This window comes from Aegilops tauschii, chromosome 5, assembly GCF_002575655.3.
Source record: "Aegilops tauschii subsp. strangulata cultivar AL8/78 chromosome 5, Aet v6.0, whole genome shotgun sequence".
NCBI classification, from domain to species: Eukaryota; Viridiplantae; Streptophyta; class Magnoliopsida; order Poales; family Poaceae; genus Aegilops; species Aegilops tauschii.
Window position 1 is genome coordinate 234,667,896 of NC_053039.3, and position 16,832 is coordinate 234,684,727.

The following is a 16,832-nucleotide window of genomic DNA, read 5'->3' on the forward strand; positions in this document are numbered from 1 at the left end:
AAGAAAACTGTGTGGCATTGGGCTATCCATCACAAGCGCTTTTACTGCTAGAACCGTTTGCAAAGTTCCATGACACATTTAGCAGGTTTATTAGTTTACAATTAATAATTCCAGTATTATGCAAATTCACATTTCATATCGAATAGTTGTTTGCCAATTTCATATCAGGCACATAAATATATTTTAACATCACAGTACGATAGCTACCTGAAAACAGCACAATACAACATATAGCTAGTTCAACTTCATAAGAACAATATTAGAACAATATATTCATTTCCCTAATCGAGATCATCCATGCTCGTCTTATCCTCCTCCTTTGCCAACACCATCTTAGCAAAGTCTGATTTAAAAAATCTGAGCTCATTCTTCACCTTCCTCTTTTTATCCCGCATCTTCAAACATTCTTCAGCATTGACAACACTTTCTCTAAGCCTACCTCTGTTCTCTTCCTCATACATGCTCCAGAGCTTTGCTAGGCACATCTTCAAAGACTGTGGCCACTCTTGATCAACCCACTCCAAGTAAGAACACTTCCGTTCATCCTATAATATTTAAAACTAGATCAGTAACAATTGTAGGGGAAATGGGTTTATAGAAACATAGAAAATCACCAATACTTATTTTGAAAAACTGAAGAAACAAGTTAATTATGAAATATCTTCTTAAAAAGATCAATGTGCAAATGAATTAATTGCTACTGAGACAACAACCAAATTCTGAAACATCAGAAGCTATAATTAACTACAACAACGCTACAAGTTCTTACTCATGTACTATAAATAACAAATTGAACATTTTATGAGGAAGGTAAATATAACTGCAACAGCATAGCGAGAGTGTTTGGATGACAACAAATTGGTACTAATAGGTGTGTACATGCACAAATTTAGTAACATAGAACTAATAGCACTAAGGCCGTCCACTATGTATGCCAAAACCGATGTAAAGACAACTGTTGCTACATCTCGCACCGGTGCCCTAGCCGATGCAGTGGGAAAAAATCAGGGACCCGGACTCCAGAGCACCTAGTTGCTCCGATGCCCAGTTCCTTCGTGCCATAAAGATTTAGTATTTTACTGCTTGGCTGCTCGGATGTGTGGACCAAAGTTGGCTGCACAAACTGCTGAAGCGGTGCCAAATAATTTTCTAATGGCACCGTTGATGAGATGGCAACATTTTTAGATACTAGGTACAAACTGTGACACTGTATTAGGATGCGTTTGGTTGAAGGTGTGGTATGAATGGGTTGGTACCGTGACAGTGTCTGAATCACATCTAACAAATGATTTGTAACAACGAAAGAGGGTCTAACCTTCTCTGCACATGCGAGAAACTTCCTCCCGCTGTCCATAGATTCAAACGCAACTAGCTTCACGCATGGAGATTGATGGTGACAACGAGCAGACAGATCTTCAGCCACCCCGCTCCATTCGTTGCAACTAATGGTCCTAGGGATCTACAAGAGGAAGAAATGACTCAAATCGACCGTCGGGTTAAAATCCTTCATTCCAAGTCATAGCCCGAGATAGAGAAGAGAGGCACACCCAGGTGGTGAAGGAGTCGTCGTCGGAGGAGGAACCATTGGAGAGGTCACTGAAGAAGACCATGGCGACCCTGGCGGTAGGATGCGAGACGGCAACAGCGAGGAAGCAAGTGAGGAAGCAGCTATAGCTTAGGAAGGAAGGAAGGAAGGAGGAAACAGGGGAAATGTGACTTGTGGTCGGGGAGAAAAGGGGGTGGGGAAGGGGGGTGGGGGTAGATATTTCGGCGGTAGGCCAAAAATTTCGAAATGTGGAGGGAAACTTTGTGCGCGGTGCCACCGGACACCATTCACTTTGAACGATTGTGTACATCGCAAACGATTCTTCTGCTTTACGCGCATGGGATGAGTTTGATAATTCAAATTTTGGGAAATTTCCCCGGGTACGTCATTGCATAATTTAACATTGCTTGCTAATTTGGGCACACAAAAGAGTGTACACCACACAGGCCACACTTACTGAATCGAGCAATTTTAGTAATTAAACAGAGTCAATTGACCTAAACATTGCTCTAACAAAAGACCAGCATTAAAAACAAAGCCTAAGTATGCATAATTTTAACAAATCCGCCGCCGCACCGGCCTATGCATCGCCGGTGTGAGATAAGACGTCGATGACTTGTCTGGCGACATGCCACCGTTGGTGGACTCTGTGTCCCCTGCTGAAGTCGACCGCATCCTCGTCCTCGTCCTCGGCGCCGCCCTCAAGGTTGTAGTATTCGTAGTAGTGGCTGCGCCAGAGCTCGCGTTGGTACTCCATCGCCAATTCCTCAATGGACAAACTCTTCTCTACCTCGACCTCGGCCACACGCAACTCCTCCTCCCGGTGCTCCTCGATCTCCGTCTCCCCCTGCATCTCTAGCTCCCACTCGACGATCTCATGAGGAAGCATGTGCTCCATGGCCACCGCCGCCTTTTTGGACGTGGGTTGCATGCTGGATTCCGAAGTGGCCTGGAATATATTGGCATGCGCGTCCTTGATCTTGGCGTGGATGGCCTCGACCCGGGCCAGGGCGACATTGGCGGCACGGATGCCAGCTCGAGCGCTCTTGGAGTTTGCAGCCGCCCTCGCAGCAGCAGCTGCAGCCATCTCGGCTACTGCAGCTGCCATGTCGGCTGCTGCAGACGCCCTCTCGACAGATGAGGTCGCGCTCAATGCGGATGCGGTGGCACTCTCGGCGTAGGCGGCGGCACTCGGGGAGGACGCGGCCATCGTACGGGCCTTCATGAAGCGTTTCCACGGCGTCATCTTTGCAAAAAGGGGGTGCGGGAATGGGGATGGGGATTCATGGATTCGGGGGTTGCCAGCACTGGAGCAGACGAGCCGGCGAAGCTTAAGGAGGAAGACTTAAATAGACCCAGAAATTTTCATCGCAAACGGTTCCTACAAAAAAACTGTGTGTGATGTTGTGGATATTTTTTACTAGCTGTGAAAGACGAATTTGGAGTAAAGTGGCAATGGATGCTGTTTTAAATGTACGAGAAAATTGCTAGTACTGATACAACTGTCATGTCAAATTTTGGAAAATTTCAGGGGTCATTTGATGTTTTAAGAAATTTAAGTGATTTTTTAGCCATTTAATGACCGTAATTCAAATTTGAACTACATGTACATGCAACAACTAACCATAATGGTTTGAAAAGTCATATTTTGTGTACTTGTGTGCGATTTAATTCCATGTGCAGTAAATTGGAAGGAATTTTCAAACATATTGGTCTAACGGCTATGACATAATTAAGCATGGAGTGCCATGGCATTTAAATTCCAAAAAAATAAAAAAAGATCAGAAACACATGAAACCTTGCTTGATGTAATGTCATGCCACCAAGATGATGTGGTAAAACATTTGGCATGTTTGACGAAAGTTTGGACACACACCCCTCACAAACCGAATCAACTCACTAGAAGGCTCGTGGTTCCGAGAGGGAACAACGCATGTTTGATGGCGAACGGGAGATAGCTTCCCCTTACGGCCTTCAAATTTTTTCTACATTTAACGTGCACTAATACAACTGTCATGTGAAAATTTGGAAAATTTGAGGGGTCATTTGACCTTTTAAAGACATTTAAGTGATTTTGTAGCCATTTAATGACCGTAATTCAAACTTGAACTACATGTACATGCAATGGCTAACCATAACGGTTTGAAAAATCGTATTTGTGTACTTGTGTGCGAGTTAATTCCATGTGCAGTAAATTAGAAGGAATTTTTAAACATATTTGTCTCACGGCATGGACACATGCACGGAGTGCCATGGCATTTAAATTCCAAAAAATTAAAAAATAATCAGAAAAACATGAAACCTTGCTTGATGTAACGTCATGCCACCAACATGATGTGGTAAAAAAATTGCCTGTTTGACGAAAGTTTGGACACACACCCCTCACAAACCGAAGCAACTCACTAGAAGGCTCGCGGTTCCGAGAGGGAACAATGCATGTTTGATGACGAACGGGAGATAGCTTCCTCTTACGACCTTGAATTTTTTTTCTACGTTTAACATGCACTAATACAACTGTCATGTGAAAATTTGGAAACTTTCAGGGGTCATTCGACCTTTTAAAGACATTTAAGTGATTTTCTAGCCATTTAATGACCATAATTCAAATTTGAACTACATGTACATGCAGCGGCTAACCATAACGGTTTGAAAATCATATTTGTGTACTTGTGTGCGAGTTAATTCCATGTGCAGTAAATTAGAAGGAATTTTCAAACATATTGGTCTCACGGCATGGACACATGCATGGAGTGCCATGACATTTTAATTCCAAAAAAATTAAAAAATGAACAGAAACATGAAAACTTGCTTGATGTAATATCATGCCACCAAGATGATGTGGTAAAAAATTGGCCTGTTTGACGAAAGTTTGGACACACACCCCTCACAAACCGGAGCAACTCACAAGAAGGCTCGTGGTTCCGAGAGGGAACAATGCATGTTTGATGACGAACGGGAGATAGCTTCCTCATACGGCCTTCAAATTTTTTTCTACATTTAACGTGCACTAATAACAACTATCATGTGAAAATTTGGAAAATTTCAGGGGTCATTTGACCTTTTAAAGACATTTAAGTGATTTTCTAGCCATTTAATGACCGTAATTCAAATTTGAACTACATCTACATGCAACGGCTAACCATAACGGTTTGAAAAATCATATTTGTATACTTGTGTGCGAGTTAATTCCATGTGCAGTAAATTAGAAGGAATTTTCAAACATATTGGTCTCATGGCATGGACACATGCATGGAGTGCCATGGCATTTTAATTCCAAAAAATTAAAAAATGATCAGAAAAACATGAAGCTTGCTTGATGTAATGTCATGCCACCAAGATGATGTGGTAAAAAAATTGGCTTGTTTGATGAAAGTTTTGACACACACCCCTCACAAACTGGAGCAACTCTTTAGAAGGCTCGTGGTTCCGAGAGGGAACAATGCATGTTTGATGATGAACGGGAGATAGCTTCCTCTTACGGCCTTCAATTTTTTGTATATTTAATGTGCACTAATACAACTGTCATGTGAAAATTTGGAAAATTTCAGGGGTCATTTGACCATTTAAAGACATTTAAGTGATTTTCTAGCCATTTAATGACCGTAAATCAAATTTGAACTACATCTACATGCAACGGCTAACCATAACGGTTTGAAAAATCATATTTGTGTACTTGTGTGCGACTTAAGTCCATGTGCAGTAAATTAGAAGGAATTTTCAAACATATTGGTCTCACAACATGGACACATGCATGGAGTGCCATGGCATTTTAATTCCAAAAAATTAAAAAATGATCAGAAAAACATGAAACCTTGCTTGATGTAATGTCATGCCACCAAGATGATGTGGGAAAAAAATTGGTCTGTTTGACGAAAATTTGGACACACACCCCTCACAAACCGGAGCAACTCACTAGAAGGCTCGTGGTTCTGAGAGGGAACAATGCATGTTTGATGATGAACGGGAGATAACTTCCTCTTACGGCCTATAAATTTTTTCTATGTTTAACGTGCACTACTACAACTGTCGTGTGAAAATTTGGAAAATTGTAGTGGTCATTTGACCTTTTAAAGACATTTAAGTGATTTTCTAGCCATTTAATGACCGTAATTCAAATTTGAACTACATCTACATGCAACGGCTAACCATAACGGTTTGAAAAATCATATTTTTACTTGTGTGCGAGTTAAACAATCATCAGACGATGTAAATATCTGGTGTTCAAAAAAGAAAGTGTAAAGATCTGGCAAGACAACCGGCCCCCACACGATTGGCACTCTATTTCGTGCCTCGAGATTTGGTAGGTGAGTGGCGGGGCTTATTAATCAGACACGGATTTTGCTGCAGGAATCATGTATAATTCATACTACAGTACTCGTAAATTCTGGCGACCGGCATGTGTACTATTCCCGTCGATCTAGATCTGGCCGCCAATAAATACTACCTTGCTCACGTCGTCCCGCCTACATTCTCATCTACTTCCTCCCCTTTGCTCACCCTCTCCCTCTCTCTCTCTCTCTCTCTCAAATCTCTGCCATGGCGCCGCCGGTCTGCCCACGCGCCGACAAGGAGTCACCGCCCCCCGAGGATGCTCACTCTAAGAGCAGCGACGAGGACCCCTACGCGCCGCCGGACGAGGTTGCGCTGGACCCCCCAACTTTGGATTGGTTTTGGGGGCAGTACAATCTTTATCTATGGAAGTCGCTGCCGCCGACTGAGAAAGCCAGAAAAGTGGCGTTCAAGAAGGAGATACCGGAGGAGGAAGCCAGGTACCAGGCAGCCTGTGAAGCCCGTAATGCCGCCTGGAAAAAGGAGGCGGTGGAGCTTTGGGGGCGAGCGTGTCGTCATGCGGAGGTGTTGGAAATATGCCCTAGAGGCAATAATAAATTGGTTATTATTATATTTCCTTGTTCATGATAATCGTTTATTATCCATGCTAAAATTGTATTGATAGGAAACTCAGATACATGTGTGGATACATAGACAACACCATGTCCCTAGTAAGCCTCTAGTTGACTAGCTCGTTGATCAATGGATGGTTACGGTTTCCTGACCATGGACATTGGATGTCGTTGATAACGGGATCACTTCATTAGGCGAATGATGTGATGGACAAGACCCAATCCTAAGCCTAGCACAAGATCGTGTAGTTCGTTTGCTAAGAGCTTTTCTAATGCCAAGTATCATTTCCTTAGACCATGAGATTGTGCAACTCCCGGATACCGTAGGAATGCTTTGGGTGTACCAAACGTCACAACGTAACTGGGTGGCTATAAAGGTGCACTACAGGTATCTCCGAAAGTGTCTGTTGGGTTGGCACGAATCGAGACTGGGATTTGTCACTCCGTGTAAACGGAGAGGTATCTCTGGGCCCACTCGGTAGGACATCATCATAATGTGCACAATGTGACCAAGGAGTTGATCACGGGATGATGTGTTACGGAACGAGTAAAGAGACTTGCCGGTAACGAGATTGAACAAGGTATCGGGATACCGACGATCGAATCTCGGGCAAGTAACATACCGATAGACAAAGGGAATTGTATACGGGATTGATTGAATCCTCGACATCGTGGTTCATCCGATGAGATCATCGAGGAGCATGTGGGAGCCAACATGGGTATCCAGATCCCGCTGTTGGTTATTGACCGGAGAGTCGTCTCGGTCATGTCTGCATGTCTCCCGAACCCGTAGGGTCTACACACTTAAGGTTCGGTGAAGCTAGGGTTATAGAGATATTAGTATGCGGTAACCCGAAAGTTGTTCGGAGTCCCGGATGAGATCCCGGACGTCACGAGGAGTTCCAGAATGGTCCGGAGGTAAAGATTTATATATGGGAAGTCTTATTTTGGTCGCCGGAAAAGTTTCGCACTTTATCGGTATTGTACCGGGAGTGCCGAAAGGGGTCCGGGGGTCCACCAAGGGGGTCCACCAGCCCCGGGGGGGCACGTATATGTGATGATATTATATATATTCTATGATGAACTAATGAACAATTAATATATATATATATATATATATTATGAATCCATTTTCTATCTATTTGTGTATACAAATTTGAATCTAGCTGTCATCATCCACATATACAGAATGGAAAGCGTATACACACACATTGAAACAGAACATATAAGAACGGAAAACAGAGTACACACATTGAAACAGAGCAATAAACTGAGCAATACTATCCAAGGTAAACATATAAGCTCGAGGATGTGACGGCCATGTTCCTCTACTGCGCCCAGGTGGACACCTGGGCCAAGGAGGTGGTCGAGCCTACCGACCAGCGCGTTGGCATCGAGCGGGCCGCGGACAAGGCAAACGGCGTGACCCATGTGAACGGCGCGGCGGGCGCCCGGTGCAAGTACGGCGCGGCCGGCCTCTGGTGCAAGTACAGTGCAGAGGGCCACTGCCCACCCTGGCGAGGAATGGGGGTACTGACGGGACGTGTACCGAGCTGTGACGCCCTGTCAACAGCAGGCAAGCGCCGATGGATCCGCTCTTGCTATGCGGTGCGCCGCGCCTCTCGCTCTGCGGTGCTCCAATGGTCCCGCCATGCGGTGAGCCGCAGCCTATCGGCGCGGACGCGCCTAGCTTACTCTACGGCGAGCTGCAGCCTCTCGGCGCTGACATGCCTATCTTGATCCGCGGCGCTGAAGCGCCATGCACCAACGGTCTGCTCAACCCTGGCGATGACGCACATCACGGCATCGTCCATCATGTTGCCGGGGAGTGCCTCGGCCTCGACCGACCATGGCGCCTACTCGTTTTCCTCGTCGACAAGGTTGATGGCAGAGGCAGCGCTTTGGTGGGTTGGCGTGCTTGGAAAAGGTGGTTGTGCTACAGATTGCGCTTGTTGCCTCCGTGCGTCGCGCACCGCCTAGGTTTATGCGCAATATCGCTGGGTGGCGGGAAACCGGTGAGGAAATGGCAGGAAACGGTGGCGTGTTCATAAAATGCCATCAATTAATGGAAACTTAGAATAGAAGGAACATCGAGCTAGCACAAGAAGTAGATGATGATCAGATGATCGTTTAACCTAGTTAATTATGCATGTAATAGTTTACTTTGGTGTGTGGAAATGTCATGTGTGCACTAGCCACCTATGTAATTTGATGTGTGCCGCGTATTACACACATCTTGTTTATGTGAAACGTTTGTGTTCTCTTGGCTCAACACAAACAGTTTATCGGAATGAACTCTATGCCCTCCATTGCACACACCTAGATCTGGCTGAACCGTTTCTGTTGCGTTGCCTAATCGAAAACAGTGCATCCGAGTGAAACGTATGTCGTATATCGCACACAGACCTTGATCTGGCTAACCGTTTCTTTTGTGTTGCCTTATCACAAACAGTTCATCCGACTGAACTGTATGCCGTATATCCCACATGCCTTCATCTGGCTGCCCGTTTCTTTTGTTCTACCACATCGCAAACAGTTAATTGAACTGAACCATATGCCCCTCATCGCACACGCAACTAAAATCTGGACCGTGTTTGATGTATCCTTCATCGCAAATGTTTTGCATCTTTTTTGACGGTTTTTTACATCACCGTTTGCGATTAATGCATCGCACACAGTTTTGTCAAAGGGTCTCTGATCATAGTGTCGCGTTAGCAGCATGCTGCAGTAGTGATGGAGCGCAAGTGCATCATCTATGGTCCTTAATTACTTGATGCAGCTGATAGAGGAGACATGGACGTCTCCGTTTCTGGATGAGGAGCTTATCACTGGGGACTTAGTGTCTCATGATGTTATTCAGCTGAGGCAGAAGGAGAAGTGGGGGACTTCTGCTCCTGCTCTCCCAGAGAGTGACTTTGTCAGGTCTGATGAGGATGACGAGCCGGACTATGAGCCACCGTCAGAGGAGCCCTCTTGGGCTAGAAGCTTAAGTAGAAGATGAAGAAGTTGTTCTTCTTATAGGCTAAGGGACACTACAAGGCTCACGTGGAAGCAAAGAAGGCCCAAAGTCGTGACAAGGTCATCATGAGGCAAGTTGGCCTCGACCCTGCTAGTTGCTCCGAGGACAGGATCACTGACGAGGATGCTTGGATCAGACAACACTACCCATGGACTGATTCTGATGAGGGCACTGGAGGTCCATCACCTGCTGCAGAGGAGTCTGAGGAGGAGCACGATTGGTGATATCATGGAGTACTGCTACCACCCTCGTTCTTAGGTGTACTCTCCGCTCTTTTGGTGTCTCGATGCCAAAGGGGGAGAGAGTTCAGGGATTTGCTGTGTCCTGGGTCGAGTGTGTGTCCTCTTATTTGCCGTTGCTTTCCTCGCTCGAACTATTTCATTTGCTTTGGTTTGTGTCTGTCTTATGAGTTTGAGATCATATGTTGAAGACATATGTGCTACCCTATATCTATCTATTATGTCGAGTACTTCATGTTATTATTTCCCGTTGCATGTGAGATGTATCTTATGGTTATGCCCTTATCCATTTGCTCACATGTTATTACTTGCCTGCTATCTTGCTTATTATGTTTTTGCAAGTATTGCTCGGTCTATAGAATGTCGGGGGAGTGTTGATGCTAAATGTGTGTACTTTGCATTCCAAAAGCATATCTAAGGTAGTGCACACATCTAGGGGGAGCCTTCTATATTATGTAGACTATGGGTTTGCACACCTCGTTGCTATATCTTTAGTGCAAATCCCATGTTGTCATCAATCCACCAAAAAGGGGGAGATTGTTAGGGCATATGTATCCCTAAGTGGTTTTGGTGATTGATGAAAATGTGTTCGCGGACTAATCGTGTGCATTGAGCAGTTCAGATTATCAAACATATGGCTCAAGACGATTTGTGCCCCTCGGAGTTTCAGAGTGAAGACGGTTTTCTTTCCCGTGTTTCTTTTTCGATGGACTTGAGTCGTAGGGAAAATCGTACTATCAAGAGGGGGTCCGCTTCGGAAAGTGAAAGTGCAACTAATCCCCAGGTGGTTTTGGTAGTTCATAACATATAGCTCATTGAACTAATATCCTTTCAAGATAAATATTTCAAGAAGTTCAATGAATGGCATGGCATGGACTAGAGATGTGGATCCCTCAAAATGCTAAGGACACATATTGGCAAAAGCTCAAGACTCTTCATTTCTATTTTAGTGATCCAAGATCACATTGAGTCCATAGGAAAGCCAATACTATTAAAAGGGGATGAGGTGCTGCTTAATGGCTTGCTTGCTCAAATTCTTAGTGATATTGCTCCAAAGCCCTCAACCACTTTCTACATCCAAATATGTCAAAACCCTAAACTACAACTCGGCCCCACCGATATTTCCTACCCGGCGCCACCGAGTTCATATGACATAGCCACTGCCACAAACCCTAACAATTCGGTTTCACCGATACGGGTCTCGATCTCACCGAGATGGCCTTGCCAATGCTCTGTGACTTGTTGCATTTATTTCGGTCTCACCGAGTTGGCTTGACATTCTCTCTGTTGCCTTATTGCTTCACTTCGGTCTCACCGAGTTGATGCAATCGGTGTCACCGAGATGATGTTTGCCCTAAAGCCATAGCACACCAGTCTCACCGAGTTGTTCTAGTCGGTCCCACCGAGATTCCTAATGTTCACATTTTGAACTAATCGGTCCCACCGAGTTTAGCTATTCGGTCTCACCGAGATTGGTCAAATGTGTGTAACGGTTGGATTTTGTATGGAGGCTATTGTCGGTGTCAAAACCGGCCGATCTCGGGTAGGGGGTCCCGAACTGTGCATCTTAGGATCGAAGGTAATAGGAGACAAGGGGGACACGATGTTTACCCAGGTTCGGGCCCTCGTAATGGAGGTAAAACCCTACTTCCTGCTTGATTGACTTTGATAAGTATAGGGGTTACAAGAGTTGATCTACCTCGAGATCGTAATGGCTAAACCCTAGATGTCTAGCCTATGGAAATTCTGATTGCCTCTACGGACTAACCCCTCCGGTTTATATAGACACCGGAGGGGCCTAGGGTTGTACAGGGTCCGTTTACAAAAGAAGGAAACTATACATCCGAACGCTAATCTTGCCATCCACGCAAAGGAGAGTCCTATCCGGACACGGGGGAAGGTCTTCTACCTTGTATCTTCACGGCCATAAGTCCGACCCATAACACACGGCCCGGACACCCGAGGACCCCTTAATCCAGGACTCCCTCAGTAGCCCCCGAACTTGCCTTCAATGATGACGTAGTATCCGACTTTGCAACGCGGGTTCTCCATTATACTTCGGACCACTGACAATCTGGCTCTGACCTCAATGTTCTGCCTTTATGATTCCTTCCTGTTGTCGCTTCGATTTCCACGCGTCGGGTGAATACGAACGGTCCGTGATTTTTTGTAAATAAGCCCCTCACCACGCTCGGATGGCATCTATATAAGGAGATTTAGATCCCCAAATGACATCTCACACCGCGCAAAATAAAAACCGTCAAGATTAGCTACGAACAAAGCCTTCCAACATGGCCAGTGCTCCAGGCTCCTCTTCGCGCCCCCATGGCCCTCAAGAGGGTGATTGGCAGAGCTGCTCAGTGCCTCATCTTCAGCTGAGTCGACTCCAGACGCAGGGCTATCTTCCCCTCGCAGATCTAGTCTCCGTTCGAGCGGGTTTGGCCTCAATCGGCAACGATGCGATGGCTGAGAATTTCCCCAACCCCAATAAGGAGGAGAGGGTGTGCTTCATCCCATTCTTGCTGCGGGGCCTTGGATTTCCAATCCATCCCTTTCTCAGGGGCCTATTGGAATTTTAAGGCATCCAACTGCACAACCTTACCCCAGGTTCGATTCTGCACATCTCAGGTTTCGTTGCCCTCTGCGAACTATTCTTAGGCATCGAGGCCCATTTTCAACTATGGAGGAACTTCTTTTGCCTTGTTCCCCTCCATCGAGGAGGCTCCATATTTGAAGTGGGCGGTGCCGAAGTATGGTGTATAGCCGGATCCGGATACCTCATAGGAACTCCCAAAGAGGTATATCCAAAGCGGTCTTCGGAATGGTTCTACATGGATGACGTCCCACTGCCAGACCCAGTTCGGCGCGGCCTTCCTGAATTTTCCAGTGCTCCTTTAAAGAAGCGCCTCAACTGGCATCCCCGAAGTCCCAAGGAAGAGGACAGTGCGGAGATAAAGAGGTTGGTCAGCAAGGTCAGGTTGTTAGCCCATACCGAGCTCTCGATAGTCGAGGTCATGGCTATTGCAATAAAGAGGTGTGTCCAGCCTCTCCAATCCAGAGTAACTCCCTTATGGTGTTACAACGGAGAAGATGACGTGTCCCGTTATAGACGAAAGGGTCCGGATACCCCAGCCGAACTGGCCACAATCTTGGTCGATCTGTATAAGGGTGAGAAAGAAGAGTTCATCTGCTTAAACTTCCGGGAAGGCTACTCCATGTACAACCCCATTGAATGGGTAAGATTCTGATCGCCTGCGTCATTTTATTGCTGTTACAGATACTAATCAAATTTGCTCTTTGCTGCCATAAACAGTCATCGAGGAAGATGACCGAGGACGTCCACTGTCCCGCTCCACAGCCAGAGGATCATAACCGCGATCGAGACCCTGGCTTTCGCGAGGATCCGGATATACACATAGAGTTCGATGATGGGGTATTTTATCAGGCGAGCCTTGATGGCTCGGAAGTGGCTATCACCGCGGACTACCCCCGCCTCTATCCCTTTTGCATCGTAAGTATTCAGAGGGCTCTTAAAAGGAAATCCCTATTTGCACTTATGCCCATTATACTGATCCGAATTGTAATAGGATCGGCGCTCGGCGGACCGTACCTCCCCCAGGACAGCCCCCACACGGGGTAGTCGTTCGAAGCGAAGGGGGACCGGGAGTGCCCAGAAACCTCATGTGACGCCCCCAATTCAATCATACACTAATCATACACGCAAACGTGTACGATCAAGATCAGGGACTCACGGGAAGATATCACAACACAACTCTAAAAATAAAATAAGTCATACAAGCATCATAATACAAGCCAGGGCCTCAAGGGCTCGAATACAAGTGCTCGATCATAGACGAGTCAGCGGAAGCAACAATATCTGAGTACAGACATAAGTTAAACAAGATTGCCTTAAGAAGGCTAGCACAAACTGGGATACAGATCGAAAGAGGCGCAGGCCTCCTGCCTGGGATCCTCCTAAACTACTCCTGGTCGTCGTCAGCGGACTGCACGCAGTTGTAGGCACCTCCACTGTAGTAGGAGTCGTCGTCGACGGTGGCGTCTGGCTCCTGGGCTCCGGCATCTGGTTGCGACAACCAGGTAGAAGGGAAAGGGGGAAAAGAGGGAGAAAAGCAACCGTGAGTACTCATCCAAAGTACTCGCAAGCAAGGAGCTACACTACATATGCATGGGTATATGTCTAAAGGGCCATATCGGTGGACTGAACTGCAGAATGCCAGAATAAAAGGGGGATAGCTAATCCCGTCGAAGACTACGCTTCTGGCCACCTCCATCTTGCAGCATGTAGGAAAGAGTAGATGGTAAGTTCACCAAGTAGCATCGCATAGCATAATCCTACCCGGCGATCCTCTCCTCATCGCCCTGCTAGAGAGCGATCACCGGGTTGTATCTAGCACTTGGAAGGGTGTGTTTTATTAAGTATCCGGTTCTAGTTGTCATAAGGTCAAGGTACAACTCCGGGTCGTCCTTTTACCGAGGGACACGGCTATTCGAATAGATAAACTTCCCTGCAGGGGTGCACCACATAAACCAACACGCTCGATCCCATTTGGCCGGACACACTTTCCTGGGTCATGCCCGGCCTCGGAAGATCAACACGTCGCAGCCCTACCTAGGCACAACAGAGAGGTCAGCACGCCGGTCTAAATCCTATGGTGCAGGGGTCTGGGCCCATCGCCCATTGCACACCTGCACGTTGCGAGGGCGGCCGGAAGCAGACCCAGCAACCTCCATTACAAAGGAAGTCATGTTATGCGGTCCAATCTGGCGCGCGCCGTTGAGTCGCTGACATCACGAAGGCTTCGGCTGATACCACGATGTCGAGTGCCCATATCTTTCCCACGTAGTTGGTTAGTGCGTATAAACCAAATGGCCAGACTCAGATCAAATACCCAGAACTCGTTAAGCGTGATATTTTGAAGTAACCGCGGACGCCGACCAAGGCCAGGCCCACCTCTCTCCTAGGTGGTCTCCACCTGCCCTGTCGCTCCGCCACAAAGTAACAGTCGGGGGCCGTCGGGAACCCAAGCCCACCTCTACCGGGATGGAGCCACCTGCCCCTTCAGCCCCCATCTCCGAACAGTATCATAAGTAACGTAACATTATAAAGTATATAGCATATGCCCGTGATCACCTCCCGAAGTGATCACGGCCCAGTAGTATAGCATGGCAGGCGGACAAGAGTGTAGGGCCACTGATGGAACACTAGCATCCTATACTAAGCATTAGGATAGCAGGTAAGGGTAACAACTGTAGCAACAATGACAGGCTATGCAGCAGATAGGATTAACCGAAAGCAGTAACATGCTACACTACTCTAATGCAAGCAGTAGAGAGAAGGAATAGGCGATATCTGGTGATCAAGGGGGGGCTTGCCTGGTTGCTCTGGCAAGAAGGGGTCGTCAACAACGTAGTCGATCGGGGCAGCAGCGGCGTCAGTCTCGTAGTCTACCGGAGAATAAGAGGGGGAAGAAACAGTAAATACGGAGCAAACACAGCATCACAAAACATAACAAGGCAATACGCGGTGCTAGGGGTGACCTAACGCAGTACTAGGTGCTACCGGCGAAGGGGGGAAACATCCGGGAAAGTGTTCCCGGTGTTTGGCATTTTCGGACAGATGAAATGGAGGGGGATTGTTACATGTTCGCTATGCCAGGGACGTGTGGCGGACGAACCGACTGCGTATTTGGATTCGTCTCGAAATTCTGAGACACTTTCATGTACAAAGTATTTTCATCGGAGTTACGGTTAATTTTTTTATGATTTTCCAAAGTTTTAAGTATTTTCTAAAATTTCTGGATTTATTATATTTAGTTTAATCCGAATTGACCAAGTCAATTTGACTAGTCAAAAGCGTATGCATGGCCCACATGTCACAGGCTGTACCTAAAAATAAATAAAACTAACCTAATTAAATGGGACCCACGTGTCATAGGCTTAGATATTTTTATCTAATTTATCTTATCTAACCATATGGCCTATACACTACACCTAACCACTAATTAGCCTAACTACTAGTACTAATTAGCTATTAACCTAAACAGGGCCGGCCTCATCCAGAGATCCAGCCGGCCACACACACATGGCCTCACACACACACGCTGCACACACACACACGGCACACTACACAGGGCCGGCCAGAGGCACACAGCCGTGGCACAGCCGGCCACACACGGCACACACACACACAACCCGTCCATGACCATGGCCATGGCCAACAGCAGTGGCAGTATCAGGCAACGGCGTTGGAGGCAGCAAGCAGCGGCAGCAAACGACAGCGGAATAGCAAGCAGCAGCAGTTAAGCATAAGCAACACAGCCAACAGCAGCAGCGTGGCTAGGAGCAGTTCAGCAGCAGCAGGCGAGCGCAGCAGGGGAGCCCGGCAGCGAACGACTGTGGACGCGCGCGGCACACGGGGTGCGGGCGGCCAAGGCAGCAGGCGAGGGCGGGGCATGGCCAGGGCGCGGGCTGGCAGGCAGCGGTGCACGCGGACGGGGCCCTACTCAGGCTAGTGCGCACGGACGCGAAGCTTCGGCCATGGCGACCGAAGCACGGGGACGACGATACGGCGACGAAGCAAGGGGGTAGTAGGAGGAATGGAGGAGCAGCTCACCGGGAGGTCATAGACGAGCTCGAGATGGCCGGGGAGGCCCGGTGGTGGAGATCGATGGCGGGGACGCGCGACGACCGTGGCGGGAAGAAGAGGCGATGGCGAGGCTATGCGGTGTCCTAGCTTGAGCTGGCCCCCGGGACGGACGAAGGAGAGAGTGGCGGTCCTCCTGGATGTCCCCAGGTGGCGCGGGGAGCTTCCGGTGCGCGCGAACGACGACGGCACGGCGACGGTGGCGTCGGGTGTGGATGGGGAAGAGAGCAGCGGCGCGTGTGGGGAGAAAGGGGGAAGCTAGGGTCCGTCGGGGGCGTGGGCGTGTTCTTATACATCTCTAGGGGTTCGCCGGATGCACGACACGGCGGCAAGGATGGCCATGGAGGCGGGGATGGCCGCCACGCACAAGCCTCTGCCTCCTCTCTGTACTATACAGAGGAGGGAGAAAAAGGCTGGTGGTGGGCTTGGGCTGCCCACTGTAGCACTAGGCCTATAGTGCACG

The 16,832-nt window shown here is 47.6% G+C and overlaps 1 long non-coding RNA gene across 2 annotated transcripts; it reads right to left on the reverse strand.

The window, feature by feature from the left end:
* Window positions 1-116: 116 nt before the first annotated feature.
* Window positions 117-16,611, reverse strand: LOC141023364 (uncharacterized). 2 transcript variants are annotated; one of them, XR_012184533.1, is made up of 3 exons: window positions 16,340-16,611; window positions 15,100-15,171; window positions 117-545 (listed from the first exon to the last, which is right to left on the reverse strand). It is a non-coding gene; the product is annotated as an uncharacterized lncRNA (long non-coding RNA). The 2 variants fall into 2 exon arrangements; XR_012184532.1 differs by lacking the exon at window positions 117-545 and adding an exon at window positions 13,465-13,786.
* Between the last annotated feature and the right edge of the window lie 221 nt (window positions 16,612-16,832).